This window comes from Oryx dammah, unplaced genomic scaffold (genome assembly GCF_014754425.2).
Source record: "Oryx dammah isolate SB20612 unplaced genomic scaffold, SCBI_Odam_1.1 HiC_scaffold_27, whole genome shotgun sequence".
In the NCBI taxonomy this organism is placed as follows: domain Eukaryota; kingdom Metazoa; phylum Chordata; class Mammalia; order Artiodactyla; family Bovidae; genus Oryx; species Oryx dammah.
Window position 1 is genome coordinate 118,539,336 of NW_024070211.1, and position 21,658 is coordinate 118,560,993.

At 35.8% G+C, this 21,658-nt stretch overlaps 1 protein-coding gene across 4 annotated transcripts in view; it reads right to left on the reverse strand.

Annotated features, from left to right (window-relative positions):
- ZNF385B (zinc finger protein 385B) overlaps nt 1–21,658 on the reverse strand; it is a 480,885-nt gene that overhangs the window by 152,061 nt on the left and 307,166 nt on the right. Inside the window, exon 1 of one of the 4 annotated variants that reach the window (XM_040227733.1) lies at nt 1,532–1,777. The exons of the other annotated variants lie outside the window; for them this stretch is intronic. The gene's annotated coding sequence lies outside the window, so the exon portion shown is untranslated. Of the gene's footprint in view, nt 1–1,531; nt 1,778–21,658 lie in introns of those variants that run through there. 4 annotated transcript variants of the gene reach the window in all.

The window sequence follows — 21,658 nt, forward strand, 5'->3', positions numbered from 1 at the left end:
TTTGTTGGTAGAAGACTCTAATGCCCTCTCAAAACTCCCTAAAACCTTATACTAAGTATATTGTAAGTAAACACTGTGACTCCTCAAATGGGAGTACTGTCTGTTGCAACCTACATGGAGATCCTAAAATCAGTTCTTTGCAGTAAGCTTTATTTATTCAACTCACCATAAATAGTTATTATTAGAAGGAGAGAGAAAGGAAATAACTTTTCTGGGTTCAATTAAATTTCTCCAAAATGTTACTATAAATTATGATAAAAAATGAGTTATTTGCTATTAGTAGGAATGAAAACCCTGTCTGGGATAAGAAACATTTTCTTTAAACTATAATAAACACTGAAACATAATAAAAATAGCCTTCAAGTATTATATATGACAAAGAATATTAAACTATCTGAAAAAGACACCACTGTATTAATTTTATTCTGTTTGCTGTAGCATTTTAAATATTTTGCATTTAAACACTTTTTCTTCATTCCAAATTATCAGCAACAATAGTGTCCTCTAAATTTTTTTTCAAATCCAAGGTTTCATTTTATTAAAACTCCATTTATATTTCTGAAATATAATTTCAATAAGAATTTTTGTTAGGAATATTTTTTAAATTACTGAATGGAAAAACATCCTCTCATTTATTATAATTCTATAAGAACCTGGGTAGTTCAATTTTCTTGCATATAAACAAGGAAAAAATGCTTAAATACTTGAAAATACTCTTAAAAGATGACAAAGTTCTGTAGAGTACACAGAGACCCCAGTGCCAAGAAAGGCGACTCTGTCTTCGCTGTTATTAATAAGTTGGTTCTACCAAAATTTCAACTATTAAGTTCAAACATTTTTATATACCATCATTTAGCCCAGCTTAGTTACAGCTAAGGTGACTATGTAATTTACCATTTAAACCAGGAGAGTTTTGAGAATGAAAGGAGAGGCTATTAATAGGCATAGACTGGGACTGTCCTAAGCAAACTGGGATAAATGATCACCTTAGTTATAGCAATCTTCCTTCAAGATCTTTCTAATATCATTAAGTTAAAGAGCACATGTGTAGCTGTCATATTCTCCAAACATAATTTCCACTACCAGGTCATATAAGTGATGATGGGAAAGGGAGGGGTGGAAGTAAAACAACCAGATGTATTTCTTTCAACTTTGAAAAGAAAAAGCTGGCAAAAAAGGACAAAAAGACCAAAGAAAATAAGACCATTTACTAGAAGAAAGTAAAGGTTAAAAAAAAGTCACTTTGCTGCTTGAGTGACTTACTTCTTATTTTCTTTTGAGCCTTTTGCCTACTAGTATAGGTTAGTAGTTTGTTTAATTTATTATTGTTATTAAGCAATTCTAATTGCAACTTCATTTGGCAGTAACACAAATAAATCTGAATAAATGTTAGAATAAGAGGTGGTTAATTCTGACAGGTTTCATTAATGAATAGAGCTCAAAGCTATTGTAAAGGGTCCACTGCTCTCCAAAGGCAGCTATGCTCATTTAGTCATTGTCATCTCATCAACATACACTTTATCATACCTACTTTTTTTGTGTACGGTACAGCAGGGAAGAGATTGTTCACCACCACTGGCTTCTAGTCTTCTTTGTGACTGCCTACATCTAAGCCCCAATGTTCTGAGTGTAAGTCACAGAAGATAATATCCTAAAATACGACTTGAGCCAGCTACTGGCACTTGGCCTACGGTTGATTCAGTTACTAAAACTACCATCATTGCTGCAAGCCCATTGTAAGCTGATGTTATTTTTGACATTAGTATTTTTTGATGTTATTTTTGACATCAGTATTTTTGACATTAGTATTTTGACATTATTTTGAGCTAGTTCAGATAAAGAGGAGGTGTGATGCCAAAACATGCTTGTTAAGTAGCGCTCTCATCTCAGGACAACAATATCTTATTCAAGCTGTGATACAAAGCCCTTGTCTCAAATGATAAAGGTGAACTCTTACTATAAGTTAGAAATGACTCACAGACTGCAGATTTATGATATCACAATAAAACAAATTTTATACAAGCATAAAATAAATGTCAATGAAAAATAATAACCTGATTTTTATCTTCATTTAGCGTTAATCACTACACAGGTAACTTATATTGTAAAAAGTAAAAACCATCATTTAAAAAATTATAAATCTGAAATTAGGACAATTCAAAGGAAAATCATCCTTTAACTATCTGATCTTTGTTACTACTTTCAAAACAAAGAATTTGGCTTTTTTAAGTAAAAAAGCTTTCCTCGGCCTTTTTAGTTTAAATAGTTAGGCCTCTGTGTGGGAAACTGTGGGCTGTTTAACAGCTGTGTAAACTTCCTTTATTCTTTCCTGGAAAGCTTAAAAACTGCATTTCTATAGAAACCATATAGATAGTATAGCATTTAAAAGACATTTCTAGAGCAAATCTTTTGTAAACAGTTTAGGAGTATACATAAAATCTCTAGGAACCATTTTTCCTCTCTTTTGAACTATATGAGCTAAACTCTTTAGAATATTTTAGAGAATCTAGTGATTGATATCTGTATTAGGTTTCTATTGCTACATACCAAATTATCAACAAACTTATGGGCTTAGAACAACACTTATTTATTATCTCATTGTTCCACAGGTAAGAAGTTTGAGTGAGCTTGGCTGGATTCTGTGCTTGGGATCTGACAAGGCCAGAATCAAGATGTAGTTTCTTATCTAGAAGCTCTTAGTTCTGGTTCCTGGATTACTGGTTCTGCCCTCTGAGTGATGTTTTTCATGAACAGTAGCATACGTGTGCAACTGTAGTCTTATCAACCTACTTCCTATAGGTAGAATTTTGGAGTCCAATAGCCTCTTTTCATTTTGTACTCTCTTGTTTCTTTCCATGCAAATTGGTAGTGTCTCTGCTGATTAGACTTCCCTGGTAGCTCAGACGGTAAAGCGTCTGTCTACAATGTGAGAGACCTGGGTTTGATCCCTGGGTTGGGAAGATTCTGTGGAGAAGGAAATGGCAACCCACTCCACTACTCGTGCCTTGAAAATCCCATGGATGGAGGAGGTTGGTGCAGGGTACTATCCATGGGGTTGCAAACAGTCAGGCATGACTGAGCGACTTCATTTCACTGCTGATATAATTTTCTTAAGAACTTTGTGGATTTCTTGTGGATGGCACAGCAATACTCTCCATTAGAAAGAAGCTACATCCACAACATTTTTTGAGATAACCCTTTCTCTATCTTTGGCTCTTGTTGAGATGACTGAGGGCCAAACAGATTTCTAGACCTCTAATTTAATTGATGTATAACGTTAATCTGTTATGACTGAACACTCATCTTTTAATCTTTCAAAGGTTACAGCAAAGATGGTTGTATATGGTGGTATAGCCATACCTTTGGCCTTTTTTTTAATATATGCCATACTTTCAGAGGTAATCTCTTAATTTTAGCATTTTTTTTTTCATCGAATAGGATGAGAATATCCCAAATTATCAGGCCCTGGTTCCTTTTTGTTCAAGTTCTTCTTTCAACTTATATCTCTCTTCTTGCATTTTGCTTTAATCAGCAAGAAGCAGGGCACATCTTCAACATTTTGCTTGGAATTCTCCTTAATAAGACATACCCACTTGCCTTTTACAAGTTTTTAATGTAACTGAAGGGCACAATTCCATTGAGCTTTGCCATTTTATAACAAAGATCTCCTGTCTTCTAGTTCCCAATAATATGTTCTCACTTCCTACTGTACCCCCACTAGCAACATCTTCAAAGTCCATATTTCTAAGAATCTGTTCAAGGCAATCTAAGATTTTTCTACCACGTTCCTCAAAATTCTTCCAACCTCCAGCCACTTCCTTATTCCAATTCCATTTCTACATTTTCATTTAATTGTGATGGCAGTACCCCATTTCCAGGTATCTAATCTATCCCTTTGTACTAAGTCACTTCAGTCGTGTCTGACTCTTTGCAGCCCTATGGACTGTAGCCTGCCAGGTTCCTCTGTCCATGGGATTCTCCAGGCAAGAATACTGGAGTGGATCGTTATGCCCTCCTCCGGGGGATATTCCTGACCCAGGAGTTGAACTCGTATCTCTCAGGTCTCCTGCATTGGCAGGCAGGTTCTTTATCACTAGCGCCACCCGGGAAACCCTAATCTATCCTTTCAGAAAGATCCTATTTCCCTTGGTTTTTGTTCTTGACTTTTCTTGGTTCTTGTGTTTTTAACCACATCTGGTGCTTAGTATTTTTATTGTGAGTTCAGTGCATCATCTTATCTTAAATGGCACAGCAACATTAACATAGTTCAGTAGTAGTATCTATATAGTATGTACTACTATGTTTGTATTTTACAGATAAAATGTATACACTAGCATCTATGTTGGATATGGGCATGGCTTAATATGATGCTGATGACAGAAAATGCAAAGTCGATCTGTATCTTTCACAGTTATCTTGCAAAAGTCAGTACTACACTCTTGAAAATAAGCTTCTATTAGCCTTTCATGTTTCTTCCATTACTTTTCCTGTGGCCACTTCATCTCAGCTTATCACACAACTAATAGAAAGCTATTTTTTGTGCCAGTCTTTCATGGGTCCTCTTGATAAAAACTAAATCCAAACAGCTTGGGCACACTGAAATTTTTCATTAAAAAAAACATGTTTATGTTTTTTAAAAATAAAATTTAAAAAATATTATGTTTGTGTCTTACAGTTAGGGGAAAAACTAAATATTGCTTCATAAGCCTTTAAAAAAATATTTATGTATTTATTTGGCTGTGCTAGGTGTTAGCTGTGGCACTAAGGATCTTCATTGCAGCATGCAGGAGCTGTAGTTGTGGCATGCGAACTCCAACTTGCAGCGTGTACGACCCAGTTCCCGGACCAGGGATCGAACCTGGGCCTCCTGCATTGGGAGCCTGGAATCTCAGCCACTAGACTATCAGGTAAGTCCCCCATGAGCCTTTTTTTCTTGGTTTGACCAGCAAGTTCTAAATTTAAGTATCCTGATACAAAATATTCAACATGTACAAAACCCTTTAAAAAATTAATTCAACTTTTCACAGTGTGAAAAGGTAACAGTCATCTTCACTAGAGCTCAAGCATTGAAAATGTCAGTATGAAGAGAGAATCTTAAAAGAGCCAAGTGAGTAAAAGAAAGAGTTATAATGTAGTTGCTATGGTAACTGCAGTATTACCCTGTTGCAAACTAGTATGTGGTTAGTAAAGTGCCTCTGTATTAGACTGTATTAGATTCTTTGGGATGGAAGGTATTCTATAAATCTAAATTATAAGAACTCAAAATAATATCAGTAAATCTTAAAATGTTTTCAAGAAGATATCTTAAAAATACAACAAAATCTAAGATCCATTACAATGAGCTTGTTTTCTTGACATGCCTGCAACTAACTCAACTGCCTCCTCTACCATGGCTGACTCACCTGTTCCACTGTGGTGATGCCACCTTGGGTGCAGTATTGGCTGATTTTTTTCATGAGAGATGTCAATAGTTGTTATTGTGTGGAGCTCATGATATTACACATTACCAAAGTTTTGAATTTGGATTGTAAAAAAAAAGCATCAAGTTGTAATAAATGCCATAATGAATTCCACGTACTTAAAGCTCTGCATAACAACTGGTATCTTCTAAAACTGACCTGTTTGGCACTTTGAAAAATTAGGCTTAGAATTAGTGCTCATCCTTCTAAAAAGTGTTTATTAATTCTTATGGGTCACAATCTTTATTTTGGGAAAAAAAGACATATAGATATAAACAGGGCTTCCCTGATGGCTCAGCAATAAAGAATCTGCTGGCAATGCAGGAGACATAAGAGATACGGGTTCAAAAAAAAAAAAAAGAGAGAGAGATACGGGTTCAATCCCTGGGTCGTGATGATCCCCTGGAGGAGGAAATGGCAACCCCTCTGATATTCTTGCCTGGAAAATTCTATGGATAGAGAAACCTGGAGCGCTATAGTCCAAAGGGTTGCAAAGAGTTAGACAAGAATGAGTGAGCGAGCACACATTGCTATACGAAACAGATTTTTATGTTAAATGCCTTTAGTATTTAGAGTGTAAAGAAGGAAATGATTCTTGAGGATACTGTTGTGAAAAATTCTAAAAGATATGAGGAATCATTGTTTATCTGGATTATCGGGAAGCGCATTATTTGACAAAAGGTAGAAAGTAAATGAGTAAAAGAATGTTTTAATAATTGTGTTAGCAACTACTGTGTATGTGTGTGTTGACAGATAACAAAACATCTCCATAGGAATGAACAGGTATTTAGACCTTTTGAGTAACAGATGGTATTTGACTTTTCCAACCAACTGCCTTGCTATTATATGTCTATCTTCTATAGAATCTCTTGAGTGATCTAATTACTGGTAAGCTGGTTTTTGGTTCAAAAATACCCACTTTATAAATTGAGAAACTGAGCTCCAGGAAGGTTAAGGGACTTGTTCAAAACTATGCTATTTCAAAGCTGAGACTAAACTCAGATTTTCTGATTTTAAAAAACCTAAGGTATTCACTCCTTTATATATCTTAGTGCTAAGTACATGCGGATGGAAAGTATTTAAAATAACAAAAATTAATAGCAATGAAATGAGAATTCCTGATAAGCTTATATTACATGCTATCACATCAAAGACAGAACATCCAAATGTTTGATTTCAACTAATAGCTAAAATTTCTCAGTCACAGCTAAAGTAATGGGCAGAACTTAGAGCAATTCTTTTTAAACTTCTCTACCTAGTATTTTCCCCAAATAATTAAAAAATAGGAATATTTTTATTGCTTTTTTATGGAATGTATGGAACTGTTTTCTACCTAAACTTTCTTTTCTGTTAAAATACCTCCATTAAAGGAGATTCTATATTATTTAAATATTATGGCATTACATGTCAGTATAGTATTTTCTCCAAACTGGGTATCCAATAACTACTTTGGATGACAAAATCAACTCAGTTATTAAACCACAAACAACTATCCAGGTAGTGATTAAATCAACCACAGGATTCAGCAAAGTGGCCTCTTTGGAAATTTAAATACCATTCTGAAGACTGATGGCAGCTGTTTGATGACTCAGTAAAAAAAAAGAGTAAATTATGGTGATTCAGGAAGAAATTCCTGCTATCATGACAGATAAACACCATTCTCCTAGCCTCACAGCCTATGAGAGAAGTTCTGACCTGGTCTGTCTAAGCAGATTCCTCATGGTGTGTGGACTGCCCTGACCTCTTCGAATAAGGGGAAGCATCAGAAAATGTCTCCATTGACCTGTATCTCAGTCTCACATTTGTTGTGTTGTTTGTTGGTTCATTAGAAAACTTAAGTGAAAATAATTCTAAACAGAATCTGTCTTCTTTTGTGCCAATCTTCCAGCCTAGACCAGATTTATTGCGAGACCCAGCCACTGTCACTAATGAATGCCTTCCAACCTAAGGGTCAAGGAATAACAGATCCAATCTGAACTCTAATACTGATCTCAAGAAAGAAACTAACTCCACATATCAGAAACCAAACACAGCACTTGAAAACTATGTGGCATTTCTTTAAAATACTATTTTAATATGAAATTAAAGAAAAGTCAACCAGAGGACATTTTTAAATGTTCTAATCAAAGAAGTATTGCATAACTTCCTTAGGTAGCTACTCTGAATGAGAAAAATATTTATCTGAATATGGGAGTCTGGTGAATTATGTATCTATTTCTATATCTTTTATTTTTTTATTATTTTTTAAATTTTATTTTTTTACTTTACAGTACTGTATTGGTTTTGCCATACATTGACATGAATCCACCACAGGTGTACATGAGTTCCCAACCCTGAACCCCCCTCCCATCACCCTCCCCATATCATCTCTCTGGGTCATCCCAGTGCACCAGCCCCAAGCATCCTGTATCCTGTATCAAACCTAGACTAGCGATTCGTTTCTTACATGATAGTATACATGTTTCTATGCCATTCTCCCAAATCATCCTATCTTCTTCCTTTCCCACAGAGTCCAAAAGTCTGTTCTTTACATCTGTGTCTCTTTTGCTGTCTCGCATATAGGGTTATCATTACCATCTTTCTAAATTCCATATATATGTGTTAGTATACTGTATTGGTGTTTTTCTTTCTAGCTTACTTCACTTTGTATAATCGGCTCAAGTTTCATCCACCTCATTAGAACTGATTCAAATGTATTCTTTTTAATGGCTGAGTAATACTCCATTGTGTATATGTACCACAGCTTTCTTATCCATTTGTCTGCTGATGGACATCTAGGTTGCTTCCATGTCCTGGCTATTATAAACAGTGCTGTGATGAACATTGGGGTACACGTGTCTCTTACAATTCTGGTTTCTTCGGTGTGTATGCCCAGCAGTGGGATTGCTGGGTCATAAGGCAGTTCTATTTGTAGTTTTTTAAGGAATCTCCACACTGTTCTCCATAGTGCCTGTACTAGTTTGCATTCCCACCAACAGTATAAGAGGGTTCCCTTTTCTCCACACCCTCTCCAGCATTTATTGCTTGTGGACTTTTGGATCACAGCCATTCTGACTGGTGTGAAATGGTACCTCGTTGTGGTCTTGATTTCTGTTTCTCTGATAATGAGTAATATTGAGCATCTTTTCGTGTGTCTGTTAGCCATCCGTATGTCTTCTTTGGAGAAATGTCTATTTAGTTCTTTGGCCCATTTTTTGATTGTGTCATTTCTTTTTCTGGAATTGAGCTGCAGGGGTTGCTTGTATATTTTTGAGATTAGTTGTTTGTCAGTTGCTTCATTTGCTATTATTTTCTCCCATTCCGAAGGCTGTGTTTTTACCTTGCTTATCGTTTCCTTTGTTGTGCAGAAGCTTTTAATTTTAATTAGATCCCATTTGTTTATCTTTGCTTTCTCAAGTGCTCACGGAAACTTCTCTAAGATAGATCACATCCTGGGCCATAAATCTAGCCTTGATAAATTCAAAAAAATTGAAATCATTCCAAGCATCTTTTCTGACCATAATACATTAAGATTAGATCTCAATTACAGGAGAAAAACTATTAAAAATTCAAACATATGGAGGCTGAACAACATGCTGCTGAATAACCAACAAATCACAGAAGAAATCAAAAAAGAAATCAAAATATGCATAGAAATGAATGAAAATGAAAACACAACAACCCAAAACCTGTGGGACACTATAAAAGCAGTGTTAAGGGGAAAGTTCATAGCAATACAGGCATACCTCAAGAAACAAGAAAAAAGTCAAATAAATAACCTAACTCTACACCTAAAGCAACTAGAAAAGGAAGAAATGGAGAACCCCAGGGTTAGTAGAAGGAAAGAAATCTTAAAAATTAGGGCAGAAATAAATGCAAAAGAAACAAAAGAGACCATAGCAAAAATCAACAAAACCAAAAGCTGGTTCTTTGAAAGGATAAATAAAACTGACAAACCATTAGCCAGACTCATCAAGAAACAAAGAGAGAAAAATCAAATCAATAAAATTAGAAATGAAAATGGAGAGATCACAACAGACAACATAGAAATACAAAGGATCATAAGAGACTACTATCAGCAATTATATGCCAGTAAAATGGACAATGTGGAAGAAATGGACAAATTCTTAGAAAAGTACAACTTTCCAAAACTGAACCAGGAAGAAATAGAAAATCTTAACAGACCCATCACAAGCACGGAAATTGAAACTGTAATCAGAAATCTTCCAGCAAACAAAAGCCCTGGTCCAGACGGCTTCATAGCTGAATTCTACCAAAAATTTCGAGAAGAGCTAACACCTATCCTACTCAAACTCTTCCAGAAAATTGCAGAGGAAGGTAAACTTCCAAACTCATTCTATGAGGCCACCATCACCCTAATACCAAAACCTTACAAAGATGCCACCAAAAAAGAAAACTATAGGCCAATATCACTGATGAACCTAGATGCAAAAATCCTCAACAAAATTCTAGCAATCAGAATCCAACAACACATTAAAAAGATCATACACCATGACCAAATGGGCTTTATCTATATCTTTTAGATCAAACATTTTCTCTCTCAAATCTTTTTTTTTTTTAATTTATTTATTTTTAATTTTTACTTTACAATTCTGTATTGGTTTTGGCATAGATTGACATGAATCCACCACAGGTGTACATGCGTTCCCAAACATGAACCCCCCTCCCACCCCCCTCCCCACAACATCTCTCTGGGTCATCCCCGCGCGTCAGCCCCAAGCGTGTCATATCCTGCATCAGACAGACTGGCATTTCGATTCTTACATGATATTATACATGTTTCAATGCCATTCTCCCAAATCATCACACCCTCTCCCTCTCCCTCTGAGTCCAAAAGTCCGCTATACACATCTGTGTCTTTTTTGCTGTCCTGCATACAGGGTCATCATTGCCATCTTCCTAAATTCCATATATATGTGTTAGTATACTGTATTGGTATTTTTCTTTCTGGCTCACTTCACTCTGTATAATCGGCTCCAGTTTCATCCATCTCATCAGAACTGATTCAAATGTATTCTTTTTAACGGCTGAGTAATACTCCATTGTGTATATGTACCACAGCTTTCTTATCCATTCATCTACTGATGGACATCTAGGTTGTTTCCATGTCCTGGCTATTATAAACAGTGCTGCAATGAACATTGGGGTACATGTGTCTCTTTCAATTCTGGTTTCCTCTGTGTGTATGCCCAACAGTGGGATTGCTGGGTCATAAGGCATTTCTATTTGCAATTTTTTAAGGAATCTCCACACTGTTCTCCATAGTGGCTGTACTAGTTTGCATTCCCACCAACAGTGTAGGAGGGTTCCCTTCTCTCCACATCCTCTCCAGCATTTATTGCTTGCAGATTTTTGGATCGCAGACATTCTGACTGGTGTGAAGTGGTACCTCATTGTGGTTTTGATTTGCATTTCTCTAATAATGAGTGATGTTGAGCATCTTTTCATGTGTTTGTTAGCCATCCGTATGTCTTTTTTGGAGAAATGTCTATTTAGTTCTTTGGCCCATTTTTTGATTGGGTTGTTTATTTTTCTGGAATTGAGCTGCAGGGGTTGCTTGTATATTTTTGAGATTAGTTGTTTGTCAGTTGCTTCATTTGCTATTATTTTCTCCCATTCTGAAGGCTGTCTTTTCACTTTGCTTATGTTTTCCTTTGTTGTGCAGAAGCTTTTAATTTTAATTAGATCCCATTTGTTTATTTTTGCTTTTATTTCCAGAATTCTGGGAGGTGGATCATAGAGGATCCTGCTGTGGTTTATGTCGGAGAGTGTTTTGCCTATGTTCTCCTCTAAGAGTTTTATAGTTTCTGGTCTTACATTTAGATCTTTAATCCATTTTGAGTTTATCTTTGTGTGCGGTGTTAGAAAGTGATCTAGTTTCATTCTTTTACAAGTGGTTGACCAGTTTTCCCAGCACCACTTGTTAAAGAGATTGTCTTTACTCCATTGTATATTCTTGCCTCCTTTGTCAAAGATAAGGTGTCCATATGTATGTGGATTTATCTCTGGGCTTTCTATTTTGTTCCATTGATCTATATGTCTGTCTTTGTGCCAATACCATACTGTCTTGATGACTGTGGCTTTGTAGTAGAGCCTGAAGTCAGGCAAATTGATTCCTCCAGTTCCATTCTTCTTTCTCAAGATTGCTTTGGCTATTCGTGGTTGTTTGTATTTCCATACAAATCTTGAAATTATTTGTTCTAGTTCTGTGAAAAATATCGCCGGTATCTTGATAGAGATTGCATTGAATTTGTAAATTGCTTTGGGTAATATACTCATTTTCACTATATTGATTCTTCCGATCCATGAGCATGGTATATTTCTCCATCTATTAGTGTCCTCTTTGATTTCTTTCATCAGTGTTTTATAGTTTTCTGTATATAGGTCTTTAGTTTCTTTAGGTAGATATATTCCTAAGTATTTTATTCTTTTTGTTGCAATGGTGAATGGAATTGTTTCCTTAATTTCTTCTTCTACTTTCTCATTATTAGTGTATAGGAATGCAAGGGATTTCTGTGTATTGATTTTATATCCTGCAACTTTACTATATTCATTAATTAGCTCTAGTAATTTTCTGGTAGAGTCTTTAGTGTTTTCTATGTAGAGGATCATGTCATCTGCAAACAGTGAGAGTTTTACTTCTTCTTTTCCAATTTGGATTCCTTTTTTTCTTTTTCTGCTCTGATTGCTGTGGCTAAAACTTCCAGAACTATGTTGAATAGTAGTGGTGAAAGTGGGCACCCTTGTCTTGTTCCTGAGTTAAGGGGAAATGCTTTCAATTTTTCACCATTGAGGATAATGTTTGCTGTGGGTTTGTCATATATAGCTTTTATTATATTGAGGTATCTCAAGAAACAAGAAAAAAGTCAAATAAATAACCTAACTCTACACCTAAAGCAACTAGAAAAGGAAGAATTAGAGAACCCCAGAGTTAGCAGAAGGAAAGAAATCTTAAAAATTAGGGCAGAAATAAATGCAAAAGAAACAAAAGAGACCATAGCAAAAATCAACAAAGCCAAAAGCTGGTTCTTTGAAAGGATAAATAAAATTGACAGACCATTAGCCAGACTCATCAAGAAGCAAAGAGAGAAAAATCAAATCAATAAAATTAGAAATGAAAATGGAGAGATCACAACAGACAACACAGAAATACAAAGGATCATAAGAGACTACTATCAGCAATTATATGCCAATAAAATGGACAACCTGGAAGAAATGGACAAATTCTTAGAAAAATACAATTTTCCAAAACTAAACCAGGAAGAAATAGACAATCTTAACAGACCCATCACAAGCACGGAAATTGAAACTGTAATCAGAAATCTTCCAGCAAACAAAAGCCCAGGTCCAGACGGCTTCACAGCTGAATTCTACCAAAAATTTCGAGAAGAGTTAACACCTATCCTACTCAAACTCTTCCAGAAAATTGCAGAGGAAGGGAAACTTCCAAACTCATTCTATGAGGCCACCATCACCCTAATACCAAAACCTGACAAAGATATTACAAAAAAGGAAAACTACAGGCCAATATCACTGATGAACATAGATGCAAAAATCCTCAACAAAATTCTAGCAATCAGAATCCAACAACACATTAAAAAGATCGTACACCATGACCAAGTGGGCTTTATCCCAGGGATGCAAGGATTCTTCAACATCCGCAAATCAATCAATGTAATTCACCACATTAACAAATTGAAAAATAAAAACCATATGATTATCTCAATAGATGCAGAGAAGGCCTTTGACAAAATTCAACATCCATTTATGATAAAAACTCTCCAGAAAGCAGGAATAGAAGGAACATATCTCTCTCAAATCTTTGCTCAGGAATACTCCTTTAAATTGAAAGCATCAGTAACATAATTTTTTATGTTGGTTCTACAAAGGGGCTGCTGCTGCTGCTGCTAAGTCGCTTCAGTCGTGTCTGACTCTGTGCGACCCCATAGATGGCAGCCCACTAGGCTCCCCCATCCCTGGGATTCTCCAGGCAAGAACACTGGAGTGGGTTGGCATTTCCTTCTCCAATGCATGAAAGTGAAAAGTGAAAGTGAAAGTGAAGTCGTGTCTGACTCTTAGCAACCCCATGGACTGCGACCCACCAGGCTTTTCCGTCCATGGGATTTTCCAGGCAAGAGTACTGGAGTGGGGTGCCATTGCTTTCTCCTACAAACAGGCAGAGCCATTTAAATTGCTTAACTAAAGTGACTATCTTGCATTTCTTGTTTTGTAGGATGCTGCTTGTTTTTATAGCAATCTTGACGACTACACCAAGAGATACTTGAAGGCAAGAACCAATCTTGTATTATTTATTTTTCTTCCTCCATCACTGAAACCAGCATGTGGAGAATGCCCAACAAAAGTTTTCAGAATTATACCACTCTCATAAAAAAGACCCACATTCCATTTAGGGAAAATGTTTCCAACTTTCACTTTGCCTACATAATAGCAGCATTTAAACTCCCACTGGAGAAGGAAATGGTAAAGTGCAGCTAAGTTTCTCAAAAGATTCATGACTGTATGTGGATAGAAAGAAAAAAAATAAATGACAAGGTGAAGGTAAATTATAAACATGGACATTCTTGGATGAATGAAGGCACATAACCCACTTGGGTATTCCAGTCGGCACCATTTTCTTTGAATACACAAGATAAAACAGCACAGTGTTATGGTCCTTTGAGAGCATTAGAGATTCTGGGTATAATCCTTTGGCAACATTTAGAAACTACATTTAGATTTGAGGATGCTGCCAGCTCATTTGATAACTTTGTGCTGAGGAAGGGTTAGGTTTTAGTCTGGATAAAGCAAGAAAAAAGATTTTGAAGTTCACTAAGTAAATTCTGAAACTATCCCAAAGCAATAATAAAATATTCATTTCACATATAAAATTCTTGGTTATTATCTAGGATTGCCATTTTTAAGCCTTTATGAAACTAGATAACAGGTATGGAATAAACAATTTTCTGACTTCCAACATAAGTTGTACATAAAGTTTCTAAATCCATGTCTGATAACAGTTTTATATTGCTGATTCTGTTTTTTTTTTTAAAGCTCCGCATTATGTAAAAAAAAAAAAAAAGAATCTGATGTAGAAATGTAATTTTGCCTTGTGTCTAAGTGATTTGAAGAATCTTTCAAACTCGCATTCACCATTTGAATTTATGATACAGTTATGACAGATGTGAATAATTCTGAGTTACTTGAAATGTTGTATTAATTGAAATACATCCATTACAAATGTTTCTTGGGATCGGTTGCTATAAGGTCCCTTAGAATCAACAGAGCCATCAATATTGTTATACTAAAATGTCATAATCAAAAGAAAAAAGTTTTAAAACATCTTTTCTCCCAAATATGCTATTAGGACAATTTGCTTTTTTATTATCTATTTCTCCATTTAAAGCTGTGAACTGCTATATCTGTTATGATGACAAGGTCCAAGGAGTCAATAAGAAACAGATTGCAGGGCAGGATCAAAATGGTTCCCATTTTTACCACTTTTTTTTTTAACCTGCAATTCTCATCACATTGATGAGAGGTATACATAAAGTCTATAGCAACAAATAAAACTAAATGTCTCTTTACAGTAAGTTCTAAAACAAAGAGGAAATATAACACAAGTATTGTACATAAGGATTTATAGGACTGCTGACCACTGACATACTGCTTAGGCTCACTTTAGTAGTAGTCGTCATTTTATTTTGTAAACTGTCTGAGACTTCATTAGGAAACATCCTGAGAAGATGTTTATGCAATACTTAAAATGAGCAATTAGGATCACACCATTTTTATGTGCTTATTTTTAAGACATTGAACAATTATGTATTCAGTCTCATTAGCCAAAATAAAACATGCAAGCTTTTTAATATTTTTTAAAAGTGTTACAATAATTATAAACGTTCTACTTAGCAAATCACCTGGCTACCAACTTGGACTTGCAATTTTAAATGTTAGAATACATTTCTCTTTTAGACCACCTAGTTGTAAATTAAATTTTTTGCCTTCTCTATAATGATAACTACTCTGCAATTTTTCAAGAGAAAATATCATACATATTGCCAATATATGAGAGTCTAGAAAACCAGAATGCTTTTTCAACTGGAGTATTATTATTTTCTTAGTGGAAGTTATCATAATTCAAATGTTACATTAGAGAATGAAATCCTGATATTATGACATAAATTACATATTTGGAAAATTCATGTATTGCTAACAGGCATTTCTTAAGAAATAACTCATTAAATAAGTTTATTTTGCTATTTAATTTTCCTCATTATTATTTTAAAAATTCTTTATTTTAAAGATGCCAAGATTTTCCTTAACTATCTCTAAAGATCCATGTGATTCCGTAGATATCTTCAAATTAACTTGATATTAAATAATATAATTCTTACTATTTAATTTACTTCCTCATGGGTTTGGATTGCTAGAAAATTGATTGGGCTTTTTAGCTAATAGCATTGCCAGGCCAAAAAAGAACAAATGAGCATTGGTTCAGGAGTAAAACCATTGTGGATTCAGGTTTGGTTCCGCACCTTTTGATCTGTATAGCCTTAAACAAATTAGTCTATCTAAGCTACAATTTCCTCACCTACACATTGAATTCAATAATACTGCCCACCTTTATAGGGTGGTATTGAGGATTAAATGAGACAATGTGCCCTAAGCTGTCAACCCAGGGCTTAACAGAGTGCACATACTCTGTATGTGTTAGCTGATGTTAATACAATCTTCCAAAGCAACCTCCTAAAACAATCTGGGTATGCTGCAGCCTTAGTTCAAAGTCTGTTGTTGTTTAGTAGCTAAGTCGGAGAAGGCAATGGCAACCCACTCCAGTATTCTTGCCTGGAGAATCCTGTGGATAGAGGAGCCTGGTGGGCTGCTGTCTATGGGGTTGCACAGAGTCGGACACGACTGAAGTGACGCAGCAGCAGCAGCAGTAGCTAAGTCATGTCCAACTCTTTTGCAACCCCATGGACTGCAGCTCAACAGGCTCCTTTGTCCCTGGGATTTCCCAGGCAAGAATACTGGAGTGGGTTGCCTTTTCCTTCTTCAAGGGAGCTTCCTGACCCAAGGATCAAACCTGTGTCTCCTACATTGGCAGGTGAATTCTTTACCACTGAGGCACCAGAGAAGCCCACAGATCAAAGTATAAACATTGGTGAATCCTAGATCTTTTACTTAAAAAAAATTTTTTTTCTAGGGTCTCAATTTTTCTAAAGAAAAAATTTTCCATTCTAACATAATTCAATGGCCAAGGACCTTAGAATGACAATATTATTTTATAATGTTCAGTGTGCCATGGTTAAGACATAGTGTAATCATACTGCCTATTTTTATGGTACTTTTTAGTACTCAACATGTTAGCTCATACATTATCTCATACAACTGTAAGCAACAGTCCCATGAAGCGGGCCAAGTAAAGGCGGGGAGACAGCAGTTGGTTACTTGGGAAAGCTCACAGGACTATTTTCTGATGGAGCCTACTGGAGTTCAGTTCTTCTTAGTCCAGTACTTCTTCCTTACTCCTTCCCTATCTGAACCACAACAACTCTCTTTTAAACATTCTACAATATACATCAATATTTATCAGAAGTTAAATGTGAGTCTTTCTTTAGAAAATGCCTCTTTGGTAATTTGTGATCCATTTTAAAGCTGAATCCATTCAGAACTCTTTTATTGAAAGCTTTCTCTAAGGATTGGCACCGTGGGAGATATCAATGTGAGCTCACAGAGACCTTCAAGTTTAAAAATCAACTGGAAAAATTGCCAAAAGACACACACAGACAAAATCCTAAAGGTGTAGGGCAGATTATAAAAATGTAAATTAAAAAAGTGTATTTCTAAGAAGGGGTTAATTATGACTAGGAAAAAGATGTAATCTAAATAAAAGGTGGAACTGAAAGAAATAATAAAAGTGATTCTATCCCAATAAAAGAACTGCCCTATTAGCTAGAAATTTTGAATTAATTGACAAGAAATAACTAGTTAGAATCTACTTCCATTAACTCTTCCTATAACACTAAAAAGTATTTATGTTGGTAATAATTTTTGAATTCTGTTCATCATATAAATTCAAATGCAAATAATAAACCAGCTGTTGTTGTTGTTCATTCGCTCAGTTGTGTCCAGCTCTTTGTGACCCCAGGGACTGCAGTATACCAGGCTTCCTTGTCCTTCACTATCTCCCAGAGTTTGCTCAAACTCATGTCCCCTGAGTCAGTGATGACATCCAATCATCTAATCCTCTGTTGCCTGCTTCTCCTGCAGTAAGTCATAGCATCCAGAGAGTTTTTACAAAGTAAACATTATTATATATAAAAATTATATATAGTAAAAAATTATTACAGTAAAAATTTATTACTATAACTATTCTATATATGAAAAATATATAATTATTCTATAGGGTTTATTCTATACATATTTTAATTTGTTGCAAAGTAAAACAGCAAGATTGTTTCTGAGGAAACTTTTCTTGTCTGCTCTCCTTGTCAGAGTGGTTACTGGAGGGAATGTCTCAAAATTTCCAAAGAGTATTCTAACATTTAAAATTGTAAAATGTCACTGAGCCTGCACACATTTTAAAACTCAATCCAAAGCAGTTTATATTCTGCAGCAAAAGGGAAATAATATTTTCTTCTTGGACAAGGTACATAATTGTGAAGTGATTTGTTTTCTACATTGCATATTTTAAGAAGCAATCATATTCTGTTTCCAACTCCATATCTGTTGAAACAGTGTTCTTTATATCTTTTATATAACAAAGCCCCTTCCCCATTGCAACTGCCTGATAGAAGTATGTTTAAAGCACACAGTATGATTTTTTAAAAATACAATCTATGTTGACATGTTAGACATAGTTATTTCAAATACGTAAATCTTTTAATTCCAGCACATACCATTTTACTTACCACTCTCAGGCAGGCTAGAAATACTTTATGATTCTTAATTCTGCAGTGTCTACTTTCCTTTTATTTCTCTTTTAAATTCTGATTAAAATAGGACATCAAGACAGACTCTTCCTGTGCTTTTTCATCTGTCATAGTGCTTTGGTTTGTAAACAACTCAAGTTAACTATCTATTGAAGAGATATTTTCCAAACATGAAACAACCGAAAATTTCATTAGAATCACCAATTGTTAGTGCTGTTCAGTTGCTAAGTAGTGTCTGACTCTTTATGACCTCATGGACTGCAGTGTACCAGGCTTCCCTGTCCTTCAGCATCTCCTAGAGCTTGCTCAAACTCATGTGCACTGAGTCAGTGATGCCAACCAACCATCTCATCTTCTGTCATCCCCTTCTCCTGCCTTCAATCTTTCCCAGTATCACGGTCTTTTCCAATGATTTGGCTCTTTGCATCAACTGGCAAAAGATTTGGAGCTTCAGCTTCAGCATCAGTCCTTTCAATGAATATTCAGGGTTGATTTCCTTTAGGATTAACTGGTCTGATCTTGCAGTTCAAGGGACTCTCAAGAGTCTTCTCTAGCACCACAGTTCAAAAGAATCAGTTCTTCGGCTCTCAACCATCTTTATGATCCAACTTTCACATCCATACACGACTATTGGAAAAACCATAGCTTTAACTAGATGGACCTCTGTTGGCAAAAAATGTCTCTGCTTTTTAATATGCTGTCTAGGTTTGACGTTCCTTTTCTTCCAAGGAGCAAGCATCTTTTAATTTCACGGCTGCAATCACCAATTGCAGTCATTTTGGAGCCCAAGAAAATAAAATCTGTCACTGTTTCCATTGTTTCCCCATTTATTTGCCGTGAAGTGATGGGACTGGATGCCATGATCTAAGTTTTCTGAATGTTGAGTTTTAAGCCAACTTTTTCACTCTCCTCTTTCGCCTTCATCAAGAGGCTCTTTAGCTTTTTAGTTCCTCTTCACTTTCTGCCATTAGGGTGGTATCATCTGCATATCTGAAGTTACTAATATTTCTCCCAGCACTCTTTATTCCAGCTTGAGCTTCATCCAGCCTGGCATTTCACATGATGTAGTCTGCATATTAAGTTAAATAAGCAGGGTGACAATATATAGCCTGGATGTACTCCTTTACCAATTTGGAACCAGTCTGTTGTTCTATGTCCAGTTCTAACTATTGCTTCTTGACCTGCATACAGATTTCTCGGGAGGCAGGTCAGGTGGTCTGGTATTCCCATCTCAGAATTTTCCACAGTTTGTTGTCATCCACACAGTCAAAGGCTTTAGCATAGTGAATGAAGCAGATGTTTTTCTGGAATTCTATTGCTTTTTCTATGATCCAGAGGATGTTGGCAATTTGATCTCTGGTTCCTCTGACTTTTCTAAATCTAGCTTGTACATTGGAAGTTCTTGGTTCATGTATTGTTAAAGCCTACCTTAAAGAATTTTGAGCATTTCCTTGCTAGCATGTAAAATGAGTGCAATTGCTTGGTAGTTTGAATATTCTTTGGCGTTGCCTTTTTTGGAATTGGGATGAAAACTGACCTTTTCCAGTCCTGTGACCAGTGCTGAGTTTTCCAAATGTGCTGGCATATTGAGTGCAGCACTTCAATAGTATCATCTTTTAGGATTTGAAATAGCTCAGCTGGAATTCCATCTTCTCTACTAGCTTTGTTCATAGTGATGCTTCCTAAAGCTCACTGGACTTCAGGTTCCAGGATGTCTAGTGCTGGTAAGTGATCACACCATTGTGATTATCCGGGTCATTAAGATCTTTTTTGCATAGTTCTTCTGTGTATTCTTGCCACCTCTTCTTAATATCTTCTGCTTCTGTTCAGTCCCTACCATTGCTGTCCTTTATTGTGCCCATCTTTGCATGAAATGTTCCCTCAGTATCTCTAACTTTCTTGAAGAAATCTCTAATCCTTCCCGTTCTATTGTTTTCCTGTTTCTTTGCGTTGTTCACTTAGGAAGATCTCTCCTTGCTATTCTTTGGAACTCTGCATTCAGATGAATATCTCTCCTTTTCTCCTTTGTCTTCACTTCTCAGCTATTTGCAAGGCCTCCTCAGACAACCAATTGTTAGTAAGCAGCTTTCCCCTGCCCAAATGGAAGAGACCAAGAAATGGTCTTGGATTTGAAGTGTATTTATGGGCAGTCAGGCATGAAGGTGGGATATCATACTCCATTTTTTAACCAAGGTGATAGCTGGTCCTAATGCTTAAAAAATGTGTGCACTGGCAAGTACCTATATAAATACTTATCGAGTGATTTGGTTCAATGTGAAAAATTGGGAATCTACTCCTTATCCCTTAAGATGCATTTATTTTCATACATTATTAAATAAGCTTAATTATTACAGGGAGTACAAATGGCTGTTACAAATTTATGTCCTTAAGTATAGTATTCTCAAGAGGAATAACTGTTTATACCTAGTAAACATCAACAGCATTAGAGGCCTGAAGCCTCTAGTGTCCCAGTAAACAAGGGCAGGAAAACAGTGAGAAAGTCAACTTTTCCTTCTTCTCCACAGGAATTTCAGCTCAAGATCTGTGAAATCTTCTAAAGAGAACATTGATATTTGGGTCAGGAGGCTTTTTAGTACCAATGAATTTTGAACTGATTTGTAAATCCCCTTTACAAAATAAGGATCTATTATTTTGTTAAGTTTGAGTAGAGACGATAGATTTTTTGTAATAGCATAAGAAGTATAAGTAGTAGCTGGGAGTCAATAAATTCTTAGAAATAAACTAATATATCTGTTAAGGGCTTTGCTGATGACATCGTTGGTAAAGAATCTGCCTGCATTGTGGGAGACATGGGTTTGTTTGACCCTCAGGTTGGGAAGAGCCCCTGGAGAAGGAAATGGCCACTCACTCCAGTAGACTTGCCTGGAAAATCCCATGGACAGAGGAGCCTGGTGGACTGCAGTCCATGGGGTTTCAACGAGTTAGATGCAACTGAGTAATTAAGCACAATCATATTTGTTTACATTTATACAAAATTACTTCTGATGTGCTGATCAAAACTGATCAAATGTTCAACTAGTAGAAAGCATATTTGAGCTAACTGCGGAGCCTATAAGTTGAAGTTAGAGTGTGAAGCAGAAATTTGATAAGGACTCTTCTTGCTCAAAAAAAAAAAAAAAAAAAAAAAACCACACCAAAAACAAAAAAACAACAACAGAACAAATAAAACGGTTAAGAGTATCCTGGCAAATAGATGGGGAAACAGTGGAAACAGTGTCAGACTTTATTTGGGGGGGGGGGCTCCAA